The 13,660-nt window shown below is 44.0% G+C and overlaps 1 protein-coding gene across 2 annotated transcripts in view; it reads right to left on the reverse strand.

The window, feature by feature from the left end:
• Nucleotides 1–13,660, reverse strand: part of Nup98-96 (nuclear pore complex protein Nup98-96) — a 127,853-nt gene that overhangs the window by 86,640 nt on the left and 27,553 nt on the right. The gene's annotated exons all lie outside the window — the stretch shown is intronic.

Genomic DNA, 13,660 nt, shown 5'->3' on the forward strand with positions numbered 1-13,660 from the left:
TGCTGAAGTTTGTGTTGTAATTTCTGCTAATCTTTCAACTGAGCTTTGTGATAAACGCTCTGCAGGTAAGAGTTGATTTGGTTCAGGGGGTATAGCATTCCAAAGCAAGCCAGGCTGTGAGAGATGACATAGTGGAGGGCTCCAGAAATTTAGCCACCTGGGGTTCTTTAACGTGCACTGACATCACACAGCACACAGGTGTCTTGCTTTTCGCGACCAGGATTTGATCACGCATCCTTAGGTACAGCAGTCAAGTGCCCTAACCATTGCACCATCGTAGCAGGGCACTGTGCTGTTGGAAATTGGTAAAGAATTCCCTGATGATCTGGTGCTGACCTCTCAGCAAAACTTTCTGCTCGCCTGGTGTTGCACGTCGTAATGAACTATCTGCTCATCCGCTGTCGAACTTTCACTCGGTCTAACTGTCAGACTTCATACTGATGATTTATTGAACTTTTTGGATCTTTTATTCACAATCTACGACATCCAACTTTCCCATTAGACGCTTGAATCAGTGAACACATCTCTTTCATATCCATCATATCATTGTCCACTCGATTCACCGCACATGTCTGCATACTATACCCAGGAGCTGTAAGCGGGCGCTCGGTATCCAAACACACATGCATCACCATATGATATATAAAGCAGCATGAGGCATAGAGAACCTGCGCTGAAGTTTTCTGCGTACCGCCAGCGCCGCCTAGTGGCCGTCGCGCCACTATCTTGGTAAGGCGGCTGAGATCCCCGCGACTGAAGGCACTAAAGAGCGGCTAATTTGTCACGAAACCAAAGGCCCGCTGTTGCGTTTAGAAGCGCTCGGTTACAATAAAAAGGCTGCTCTGTGTTCTATTCGACCGCAGTCGTACAAAACACAGCAGCAGAAAACTCAGCTGGATTCAGGAGACTAGATGTGTACGGAGGATTGCTGAGCTTCTCGTTTGAGTGCTACTTGTTACGCTTCATAACGTGGATTCGCCTGTCATAGCGTACCTGTATATTCAATTTTATCATTTGCGCAATCTGATGAGAACGTTTTGAGAAGCGCGCCTTTTAAAGCAGGTGAGAGCTTGGGGTTCCCGCGTGAACATCGAATCGTTGCGCATTGCTCGTGCACTTGAGTGGGGCCATTACAAGATGGACGGCAACTCTAAGTCAACAAAGGGCAAAAGTGGCATCCTGGTGTGCATATTGCGATGATCTATAGATGAACAACCGAGAGAGTTAACCACCAAATCGAATATGCAGTATTTTCTCGGAAGTGCAGCAGAGTCTGGTAATGCCATAACCAGCATGCTTTCAGACTTCTTCCTGATTTAAACTATCGCAAATCCATAGTGACCCTTCAACAATTTCCCAATGGGTCAGTGTGTGAGCCGTGCTTGTAAACAACTCCACAATTAGAGAATTAACTTATTCGTTGTTTGCTTCGAATAAAAGATGTATTGCTTCAGGAGCACAGAAAGCTCTTTTTGCGTTTAAGTTTGATATTTTAGTTTGGTGAAAGACGTATCACTGAAAACATTAGCGCAATATTTGTTTTAGCACACGTAAAAAACTATAGATAGATATTCTTTATGTTCAATCCAGAACAACTTGCCTATTGTAAATATAATACTGTACGATCTAGCTGCTTCACGATGAATGATTGTTCTATGCCACGTATGCTGCTAACTCACCATGACTGCTCGAGCCTTTTATTTAGGCACTAAATAGTTTAGATACGCCGATCACTAGACGCAGTCGGCACATGGGGTGGTTGGAGGAGTTGGGGGGGCGGAGGGATACGTCAATGTATAATCACACACATCTCATCGTTATGTGGTGCCTGCTGCAATTTTCATTCTTTGCAAGGAACAAAGCATAGCAGCTTTGTTGTTTCAAGTTCGCAAATGATTTGTTTTTTGTATTAACCATCACCGATACTAACCCCATCCTTCGATGCTGTTCATTTTTGGCTCTTAAGATAGAGAGCACGGGTTTAGACTAAGGAGATTTAAGGTATAGCAACTCTCCCCTGTGCTCTCACATTGTAGGGCACCGATAATTTCCGCCCAACATTTATCAACTGAACAATTGTGGCCACTTAGCTATTTACAGTCCTAGCAGTGTGAGCCTCTTAGACCTATACTTTGCAGCGGATCTCGGTGTTATTCGCTTCAAAGAATGAACAAAATACACTTAAACACATCAACTGCTAGTCGTTCGCTGTCCTAAACAGGCAAGTGTCGAAACGTGACTGTAGGCCTTTGTTTCTCTACAGATGCGTTCAACAGCATCACCTTAAATAACGGTGCAGTATATATTTCGCGACACACGAGGCACTTTTTTGTTCGACAAATTTTCTCATCATGAAGCTGTTGAATCATTACTGTTCCTCAAAAGAGCAGTAGGTAAGTACAGTGAAATTTCGTTACTACGAACACCACATTAACGAATTTTTCAAATTAACAAATTTTTTAAGAATCCCCGGCAGATTTGCTTTGTTTTCAATGTAAAAATATTTCAGAATTACGTATTTCAAAATAGCGCATATTTCATAATAACAAACATATTTTATTTCTTCTTCTATAACTTTGGAACATCAGTATTATGAATTCAGCTAAAATTAACACCGCCACAGCTTGCAACTCTCGCGTGAAACAAACCACCATTTCTGTGTGTATGGTCCGTGGGCTGCAGCTATCATCATCAGCACACCTAGTACCAGCTCCTAGCGCCACCATGAAGCTATGGTTTGTTACGCAGTAGCCAGCAGGCCTAGCTGCCTGCGTTTTTTTTCTTCCTGTGTTGTGTGCCGTACGCGGGTCGGTCGTTTGTGTGTTCGCACGTGCGGGACGGCTTTTTTTGTTTCGCCGCAGATTATCTTATTGCGAAGTTTGTGCAAGATTGGCGATGATATTAGCTAGCGAAGTGTCAGGAAGATATGAACGCAGCTGCTTTCACTGCAAGAAATCGACGCAGGGAAGAAGCGATTATGGCCTCTACAGACAGCCAGCATTGCCCCGACTGCCGCAATCATTTTGAAAGACCAAGACAAGATTTTTTTCAAACTTCAGGGAGCATTGAATATAAGGTCATAGCGAACTCTGATGGTATTTTTTTTTTGCACATGGACAAAGTTCGTACTTTGATTGCTCGGCGCAATCACGCATGCGATAAGGTGTTCCGGAAAGTGAATGGTGTATGTGCTGTAGTGCTGTAATGCAGTGCGCGGTCATGTTTGCTGCACGCGACAGAAGAAAATAATTGATTTCAAATAAATCAACTTTGGAGTTCACTTGAGGCTTTGCTTGTCTATATACGTGCCTACTGCCAAGGTATGTCATTATCATACCTAGGTTTGACCACTGGCTTATAATCGCAGATTTTTCATTACAACGATATTTCAAAATAATGAATAATTTTTTGCGGTCCCGCGGGATTCATTATATCGAGATTTGACTGTACTGCACGCATTCACTGTGCTTAATGCGCACAGTATTCCCAAATCCTACCAAATGTTAATATAGCAGAGAGGTCGTTTCATTTGGCTGCAATATATTTACCCTCCACTAGTGATGCTTCAACGCAGGTGAGTCTTTTTTGCTAGAAAGTGCGCATGTAATTCACAGTGAAGGGTTGCTCCACTTTGCAAGCGCCCCATAGCAAGAAAAAGAAAAAAAAGAAAGACTGAAATCACGAGAACCGTTTCAAACCTGCATGTAGCGAAGTTATGGCTTCGATAATGCAGAGGCGGCGCGGCTCGTAGCTAAGCTGGCAGGCAGCCTAGGAGGTCAGTTGCGCCTTTAACTGAAATGCTTTTTTGACACTTTCCCGAGATTCGGGCATCAGAATATATGAAAGTTGTAGCTCACGAAATAGTTTCGAGCTACCATAAAGTTATGACGTAACCTACTATTAAATTTGAGCCAATTTTCAGGCTCCTCCTCACAGCATTACAGCATTGTGGTGAAACTAGACAATGACATCATTATGGGTGAGATTTAGAGTTTCAACATCTGCGAGCCACCCGTTGCTGCCAAACGACGCCTTGCGACCTTTACCTTCGTTGGCGTTGGTCTTCTTCCTCAGAGCAAACATTTCCGCGTTGGAAATGCATCATCTCTAGAGATGACGTCATCACTGGTGTCCCCACTTGTCACCGTGTACTACGAAGAAGCCTGAATACCGAAATAGATTTATTTAGCAATTACATCGTGAATTTAAATGCTAGAACAAAACAGCTCGGCATGAATCAACCTTAGCCTTCACACATTCGACTCCTTTAATTTATTTTAATTCTAAAATCTTTTCAGTTTCCCATTAAGTCAATTAAAAAGGAAACTCCAAGTTCTTCAGAACATTAAATCTGCGATAAAACCATTATGCACGAAATAGAAAGCTCACAATCCGCCGATGGGCACAGCCACAGCACGACAAGCGGCGTGCTCAGTCTTGCTATAGACAAGCGTCAGCTTGTGACGTCAGTGGAGATGCGGTGGCGCTGGCGACAGCAGTGACTTTCGTGGTGAAGGCAAAAGCCCGAATCGTCTGCATTGGATGCGCGGTGCTTGCTATGTTTTCGGGCATAATTCCCGATATTTCTGCAAGCTGTGGTGCGGTTGATTGCGCCACGAGGCACAAAAAACAAAATGGCACTTGTTTTAACATGTTTCTTGCGGTGGTCAGATAAAGATGAGAGTGAAGGGCAGCGGCGTTGAGCGCGACAAGTAGACTTCAGTGACGAATTACTTTCGCGGCTAACGTGCATCGCACTTCTGCACTGCAACTAGATGAGTTCGTTTGCAACCCTTAATTGTCGTGTGACTTTTTGGCGACACGACGAAGAGCGCAATAACAATAAATGCCTGCAGCTCGAGCCCGTTTTGATATACTATCAAGTCATAAGGAGTTTAGACTCGATATTTCGTGTGCGTATGATCCCGCAGGGAAGCTTCACTAGTTCCATTCACCTGCAGTATTGCCCGTGCATGTACACAGAAAAAGACACAAAAGCTGCTGCGAAGGTAATTGCAATTATCTCGAGCGGTCACTCCAGTGCGATATTGCCGATTAACAGGCCCGCAGACTTAATTGTAAAGTAGCTTTTCTTTGTTTTTAACTTCACGAGTTTCGAGTGACTCTTCATCACCAGTCTATAGTAACACTGTTATGATCTGGGCAGTCCCGCAGCGTTATTTCTCATAGTCTTAAATTTTCTTTTTGAAGGTCATTAAGATCCTGACGAACGTACGAATCAAATATCCACGTACAACCTAGCTCTGGTCGAGCAGGATATTTAAGTATATATGGTACATGGAGTTTAATGTCCCAAACTGGAATTGGCTATGAGGGGTGTAAAATAAGCATAATAGATGACGCACATTCGAATAAATTTCCAAATATATTCAAAAACATCAGCAGAGCGCGCAAATTACGCGGCAAGCGATCGTGGAGAACATTAATTTACATCTGCACTCATGCGCCTCTCCTAGAGAGCAAAGAGAAAAAAATGAGAGCATTAATTCTCACAGGCCTTCATGTATATATTAACCTGTGAATGACCTTGGCTATGTATGTAAGATGAGACAGATGTCAAACGTCTTTTTTATCGAGCAGGCGAAAACAAGTTGGCAGCGCACTATGCAAACATGTTACAATTACTAAAAGATTGAGTTCTTATTAAATATGAAATTCTATGAGTTAGCGGTAAAGTGAGCTAAAAATGTAATTTCTAGTTCACTATATAAGTCGAACCCAGATATATCGAACCCGGATATATCGAATTTTGGTTATATCGAACTCACGGAATATCCCCTTGAAAATCCCATGTAAAAGTATAGGAAAGCAGCGTCATATATCGAACTCAATTTCACCGGTCGTTCGATATATCGAACTTCGTGCCACGCACTGGAAAGTGTGCCTTCGCCAAAGACGATCGCATCACCCTTGGCCGTTTGCCGCGTGCCGTTTTCAAGCCACGTGCGGAAGGAACGAGAGGGGACAGTTCGGCGACGGCTGGTCTGGGCAGCGCTGCACCCATTCCCCAAAGGCGCGCGCATCTGCAGTTATCGTTTTCCGCGCGCCAACACATGACGTTGCTAGCCATGTGGGTGGGTGTGCCCATCCTTTTGCCAAGCCATCTCTCTCCTTCAGCACGCGCTACGCATGCGCCAAGCCAGCTCAACCCGTTTTCAGACAGGCGTGGACGCTTTCTCTAGCGTGTGTTGCGAACGCCTCTGCGCGCGCAGCGGCTGAGTCATCCTTTCTTATCGTTGTGCTGTTCGGACGTTAAGAAGCGGCAGGTTTTTTTTTTTTTTTTTTTTTTTTTTTTGCGGGAGTCGTTTATTCTTGCATGTATGAGTCAACGAAAGCACGCGGTCAGCTGCTGCGATCATGACGCCCGCCCCAAGCGCGGCGTGATAAATCGAACCAGGCTTGTTACGTGCAATCAAGCCATCACGGGCACTCTGCCAAGTTTGCTCCTCGCCACCGCAGGAGCTATAAAAAGATAAACGCGCCCTGGCGTTATCGCTGCGCAGCATCTTGGCACGCTTGGCACGCTGCCAAGCAATGAGCTGTGGATGAGACGACCGAAACGGAGTGCCGCGCGCCATCGACATGCAAGCGAAAACGCTCGCGATTTCTGCCGCGGCAACACAGAAACCTAGTTTAGAGCTGCCGCGGTGGCTCGAGCAGCAAGAGGGAGTTTGAAATTTTTCGCTCTGTCGCTGCCGCTCGTCCCTGAGATCGCTCAATCGCTTGCATGTGAGCGAGCTGGCCTTAACGCTTTTTTTTTTTTTCAAATTCTCCGTGCAAAAGTGCAGGGTGGGTTCATCATACGAGTGGGTTGCTTATGCGACAAATACGGTATCGTTTTTTGGCATCGTAAGTGCCGTCACAAGTCGATTTTTGTATATCGAATTATCGATATATCGAACTATTTCGCGATCCCCTTCGAGTTCGATATATCCGGGTTAAGACTGTATATAGTTGCCGATAATATTGTTCCTTACGTGAAAGTGCTTGAAGCAGCTAGAAAGGCATTTGAAAACACTTGCAGTTATTCACATCGTTGTCCTCCTTGCATGCGCTAGGAATAGGCCTGTGAGTTGAGCAATGTTGACTATTAGTCTTCCTTGTGCATTGCGCTTTCTCATTTTAATTTAACTTAATCACTCACTGCAGTCGCCTACGCACCGTAGCCGCACACTTTTGAGGCCACGGATAAAGAAGCCAATGCAGTGCTCTTCGCCAGGTAATTCCAGAAGAAATTGGCTGATAACGTGCTGAAATACTCTCCAGGCATAAACCAAACTATTTCTATGCAGGAGCAAGGCTTACGCTTTAGAATATTCGCACGCGCGAACTGATTTCGAAGGCAACGTCGCTTGGCGCAGTATAGGCATGCTGCACTTTTGCCAACACCCCATGTCGCTGCCGATCGCAGCGCCACATTTGTTTACAAATATGATGCTTGTCTATACACTTCATTTTGACACCAGACGGCGCTGGGTGTCTGATTTTAAGCACGCCCCCTGGGCAGCACAGGCTCCCTATACTGTACCGTTCATAAAGATTCTCATTTGTGAAATGTCAAATCAATACATGTGCCTCTATTAGTGGTTACCATTGTCTATTAGTAGTTGCATGCCATTAGAGCCGCATGTTGCTCTCGTCTGGCTGCCACTGCAGCTTCATTAATAGCCACTTCCTTCCGATGGCAGTCACGACAAGCGACATTTTAAGCTTCTCTGGTCTTTTTCTCGGTCGTTCCCGCCTACGACTAGGGCCAGGTGTGTTGTCATTCATAGCAATTCAGAATGAGGCTCTGCGCCTGTGCAGCAATTTGTACAAGTACCTCATTTCACAGCATACATCCCAAACTCGCAGCCAATATGAAGGCGAACCTAAACAAAGTTTTGCGAAACTGAAAAGGTACAAAACTATCTCACGTCATGCTCCAATTTTCTGTACCTCATGACACGGCATCGAAACAGAGATTTAAAGCATTTGCCTTGAAAGTGCCGAAAAGAAGTCTCAACGTGCGTAGCTATTCGCTAGTTGCTGCATGTGACTGAACCCTGTCACCCAATTGGCTGACGTGCTTCCCGTCGTATGCTGGGCGTGGCAGTGCACAGACAGTGTCAAGCTGCACGTGGAAGCAGTCTCGCCATTGCAATTCATAACGATGTTGACGGCGAAGTTCTGCAACGCGCAAAGATTCATGAAGATAAAAAAATCATTCATTGACAACATGAAGTGCGCCGCAGATATACCGCTGCTGCATCGATTCGGGAAGTTCTGACTGGGCTAGAACTAACAGTGGTATCGGTCGTAGAAACTGGGACAGTGGTTGGATTCGTCACGACACACCGAGATGGATGCATTACGGAGGAAAATGCAAAACAAACTGCAGGTACAAAGTGCAAGGCAGCATTTTTGGCTGAATCAAGGATGCCATAGCAAGAATGCGACCGTCACTGTTTACAATCGGTGATATGAACATTGACTAGTACGGCATTAAGTACGGCCTGGCTGTCAAATGGCACTGTCTTGCGCGAGCTATGGTGACATTTATTTGTGTCACGTGTGATTAGCAAACAGGAGCTGAATCCTCAAAATAGTTCACTTTGAACGCGTTCACTCTGCCATGACGTCAGTTTGACATAGGCATGGGGGAGAGGGGGGGACACGAACTGTGGGAGGACGAGGGGGCAGACAACAGCAAACCGGCTTTGATGGAGGGTTCCATCTCGGTTTCTTATATTTTTAAGGGGCCATACGCTACCTTGAGCATGTATTTAAGCTCCAATTGAATAAATTTGGCTACAGTATTGCAAATCTATTTATTAGAGCTTATAAAATAAACATGCAATTTATTTTGGACCGGTTTCAACATTTCTCGCAGTGTGCAGAGTAGTTTCCACTCCCTTGTGTGCATGCTTGTCTGCGTTGGACTAAGGTGCGCTTTTAGTTCTTCGACAGCCTGAAGTGCCGCCGGAAAGCATCGTCAGGCTTGTCGAAAGGATTATTATGTCGCCGTGACCGCCGAAGTCGCCGGTCACATTCACTGAGCACCACAAACAACAGAGGGGCGATGGCAGGGACCGGCACATTTCTCGTGCTGAAGTGAACGCCACTTCCGCAGTTCCGCACATAGCAACCAAACGAGTTCGCTTTAAGTTGAGTGATATGTCTTGTGATGTCTACAAAATCAGTGGTCCCACCTCCGTGATTTTCACTGCCAGTAATGGAGACACATGGCCAATGGAGCGAGGCGGAGAGAAAAAGCGAAAACATTTTAAAGCAAACTCTTTTGTGGATTCGGCCCCAGATAATGAAGCCGTTCGTTAACATTTTTGCACGTGGTACAGTCAATGAAAAATCGCCATGCTGCGCTAAATCATATTGTTATGTGATGACAAGCAAAGAAGACTGCACAACATGGCGACAGGATGAACGATGATTTAATGTCGGGCCTAGCGCGAAGGCTCCTCTTGCGCCACTGCCGATCTTCTTCGCAACATTTCCCGGGGCCACTGAGCGATTGTCCCAATCGTTTCATTGAAGTCGATGGTGACGTGATAGTGTAGATGTTCAAGAAAAGGTAGAAGAGAATGATGCGCTTGCCACCACGACGACGATGAACACGATGATGCTTGGGTGATCCGCCTCCCCTGGAGCTGTTCAACCATCCGCCACCAGAGTCCATGGGACTGATGGCTCGAGGTCGCGACAAGCTGCTGGCCGAGGGTTGCATGTACATGTCCAGTTCCTTTGGGTCCTTCGGGTCTTTCGGGTCCTTCGTCTCGGGTCTGGTTGGTCTGTCCTCCTTGTCTTCAGATCCGGGCTGGGGGTTGGGCAGTGGATCCACAATGGTCCGATAACGACGTAGCCGGTGGTGCTCGGCACCACAGACAGGAGAGCGAACAATTTACTCGAGGTGATTCCTGCCGCGTACGAGCACCGTAATCATGACGATGCACATGAAAAAGTCATACCTAAGCAGTTTTCATAGATGCGACAGGTCAAACACTCAAAAAAGTTAGCGGCGCGGCGACAGCGGCAGTCGCAAAACGGCATCACACACGGCATGCGGAGTCGCAAACCTTGCAGAAATAAATTTCCATCCGAGTTGCAGGGGCAATTATCTCAACGGTAAACAGCGTATTCAAACCAAAAACCAGTCATAACTCATTTTATCGACTTGCTGTTAGCCTTGGTAATTAAAAATATGCAAAACATTTTTCGCCAATTTCTCAAAATTGAATTTTGGACAGTCACCATTTTGGAGTGATATCTCGGCTTCTGTAACAGTTAATGCTACAATTCTTCTTCCTTTTTTTTTTGCCAGAAAGATAAACTCAAGTTCTGCAGCAACACTGCTTTTTTGCTAAAATTATCAAAATAAACCTTTTTGCCCCAATTGCCAAAATGAGCTTTTTCTTTGGCAAGTTTGACAAGCAATAACTTTCTTCCAAATCAGCCTAGAGTGCTCATTTATGCTTTGCTGCTGTGCTTTGTGATTCTAGACCATAAATTGAAACCATAAATTAAAAAAAAAGTGATTCTAAAAGAGAGTAATCTTTTTTTTTTTTCTCGTTTTCTCAAAACACCCATTCTTGACTTGTTGCTCATTTGCGGAAGTGATACCTCTGCCTTTAAAGGAGGTAGAACCATAATTGTTGTTGCGGCATGTAGCTAAAAGTGAAAAGCACACAATTTTCAGAACAGATTTTGCAATTTACATTTCAAAAGTTTTTCAGTTTTGCTTCAGATCAGACAGCAGGGCACCCACATTTGGAACAGTGAACATTGAACTGCTGTAAAATCGCTAATATTTGTTATACTATAAAAAAGTGCTCCTAGCATTGCATTCTTTATGCTTTCTACAGTGAAATCTCGTTACTATGAACACCACATTAACAAACTTTTCAAATTAACAAATTTTTTTAAGAATCCCCGCCAGATTTGCCATGTTTTCAATGTAAAACTATTTCAGAATTACGAATTTCAAAATAGCGTATATTTCAGAATAACGAACGTATTTTATTTCTTGTTCTATAATTTTGGAACATCAGTATTACGAATTTGGCTAAAATTAACAGCACCGCAGCTTGCAACTCTCGCGTGAAACGAAACAGAAACCGCCGTTTCTGTGTGTATGGTCCGTGGGCTGTAGCTATCAGCATCAAGACATCTAGGACCAGCTCCTAGCGCCACCATGAAGCTATGGTTTATTACGCAGTAGCCAGCAGGCCTAGCTGCCTGTGTTTTTTTTTTTCTTCCTGTGTTGTGTGCCGTACGCGACTCGGTCGTTCGTGCGTTCGCGCGTGCGGGACGGTATTTTTTTTTTTTTTTGCCGCTGATTATCTTATTGCGAAGTTTGTGCGAGATTGGCGATGATATTAGCCAGCGAAGTGCCAAGAAGATATGAACGCAGCTGCTTTCACTGCAAGAAATCGACGCAGGGAAAATGCGATTCGGCCTCTACAGACAGCTAGCATTGCCCCATCGACTGCCGCGATCATTATGAAAGACTGAGACAAGATTCTCAAAGCTCAGGGAGCATTGAAGATGGGGTCATAAAAAACTCCGATTTTTTTTTTTTTGCACATGGACAAAGTCGGTACTTTCATTGCTCGGTGCAATCACGCACGCGATGAGGTGTTCCGGAAAGCGGAAAGTGTATGTGCTGTAGCGGTGTAATGTAGTGCGCGGTCGTGTTTGCTGCACGCGGCAGACGAAAATAATGAATTTCTTCAAATAAATCAGCTTTGGAGTTAGTGCAACCTTTTCACTTGAGGTTTTGCTTGTCTACACATGTGCCTACTGCCAAGGTACGTCACTTTCATACCTAGGTTTGGCATAATCGCAGATTTTTCATTACAACGATATTTCAAAATAACGAATGATTTTTCGCGGTCCCGCGGGATTCGTTATATCGAGATTTGACTTTAGTACCTTACAAAGTATCCATGTTAACTTTTTGTAACGCAGTTATTTTTTCATTGTTTCCGCAAATTATGAACAATTTCATTTACCTTTTGAACTACTAGGCCAATTTAAAAAATGATTACATATTTGAAATCAGTACAATAAACTGAATCCGAGTACCATGTTTTATCCAGTTTGGTGAAAAATTAAGAAAAATAGCTTTAAGACCCATATCCCTCTTTAATAATTGCAAGTTTTTGTTTCTGACATACAAAAAAATACCCAATTTGATTCCTTTCTATACAACGTTCAACACATTGCTGACTACACCTGCACCTCTGACAAGACAAGACAAACAGCCAAAATGTGTATAGATATTTAAATAACACAACTGACCCGTGGAACAATTTGGAAACGACTACTAGCAAACCAAATGTTTGCTTTTACACGTCATAACTGAACTAGGTCTAACTTTTTTGACATGATCGATTGAATCTTGGAGCCTATCCCTTTGACGTGCTCAAGCACCACCCCTAGCTTGGAGTTCACATCAATGACCGGCACATTTCCACTCTTTGTGAATTTCCTTTTTGATCTTATGCCTATGCTGAAAAATTCCAGGGCACTGGTCAGTAGTACCTTCAGGAAAGATGGACTGCACTTAAGTGTAGCCTTAAGTATATACTTAAGTATAGCGTTCTGCGAGTGGCTCCTGTTTTTCACCTGAGCAACACTGACACTTCCTTAATTTAAACGCATTGACAACAGGACCTGTGTGGCTTTCCAACACTGATGAGAATATGTCTAGTGAACGGCTCCTTTGTGGTGTCATCCCCTTATCATTCAAGCATGTTTTTGTCTAACGTAGGCTTGACAGGCTTGGTACTAACAAAGGGGCGTGATGGCGAAGTACCCGCTTGGTTTCACAGCTGTATCTTAGAACAAGTAAAGTTGTTCTGTGCTGTCAGTCACTAACTTTCCTAATGGCTCGATGTATCCGTCAAGACTGCTTCACTCACTTCTCTCACCACCGACAACTCAAAAGGCTTGAAGAAGGTGCTATGTCAGAAGCACAAAACAATTTTGCGTAATTATTTCCCTCCAATCACTTGTGACTTTTTTTTAAATTCCCCTGCAAATTTGTTATGCTCTATACTTTTCTAGTTTATGAAACTTTTAAATGTATCAAGCTGGCCGCGAGGTGCATTAAACTGCCACCATTATGCTCCCTTTGTTTCAACTAAAGCTGCCCCTAGAGCGCGTACATGGAGCTAGTGTGTGCTTGTTCACATTAGTTTTCACTACAACTATGTTGACCGTTTTAGTGTCCTCAGTGCTGATTATGAAGGGTTGTGCATGTCAAATAGAAAATTCTTGTTAATTGTGGTGCATCGTCCGCTGCAGGGACGTGTTGAGACATTTTTGAATTACTTAGAAGAAATATTTCAATCTGTGAAAGATAGCAATTATCATGTACTAGTTGGCAGTTATTTCAATCCAGGAGGTGTCAGACTGAACTAATGAATTCTTCGTCCTTCTTGAATCCTATCTACTGACTAATGTAATGAATGTGCCCGTATAACACCTACATCTGCTAGAGTTCTTGATTCTCTAATAATGATTATGGCAACTCAAGTTCTGCCCAGTGGTGTCTTGAACTATGCAATAAGAGACCGTCTCCCCGTGCAGCAGCTTCCGGTTAAAAGGACAGAACACTGACCAGAATATGTAATGAGAT

This window comes from Amblyomma maculatum, chromosome 4 (genome assembly GCF_055883805.1).
Source record: "Amblyomma maculatum isolate TAMU_Amacu chromosome 4, ASM5588380v1, whole genome shotgun sequence".
Classification (NCBI taxonomy): domain Eukaryota; kingdom Metazoa; phylum Arthropoda; class Arachnida; order Ixodida; family Ixodidae; genus Amblyomma; species Amblyomma maculatum.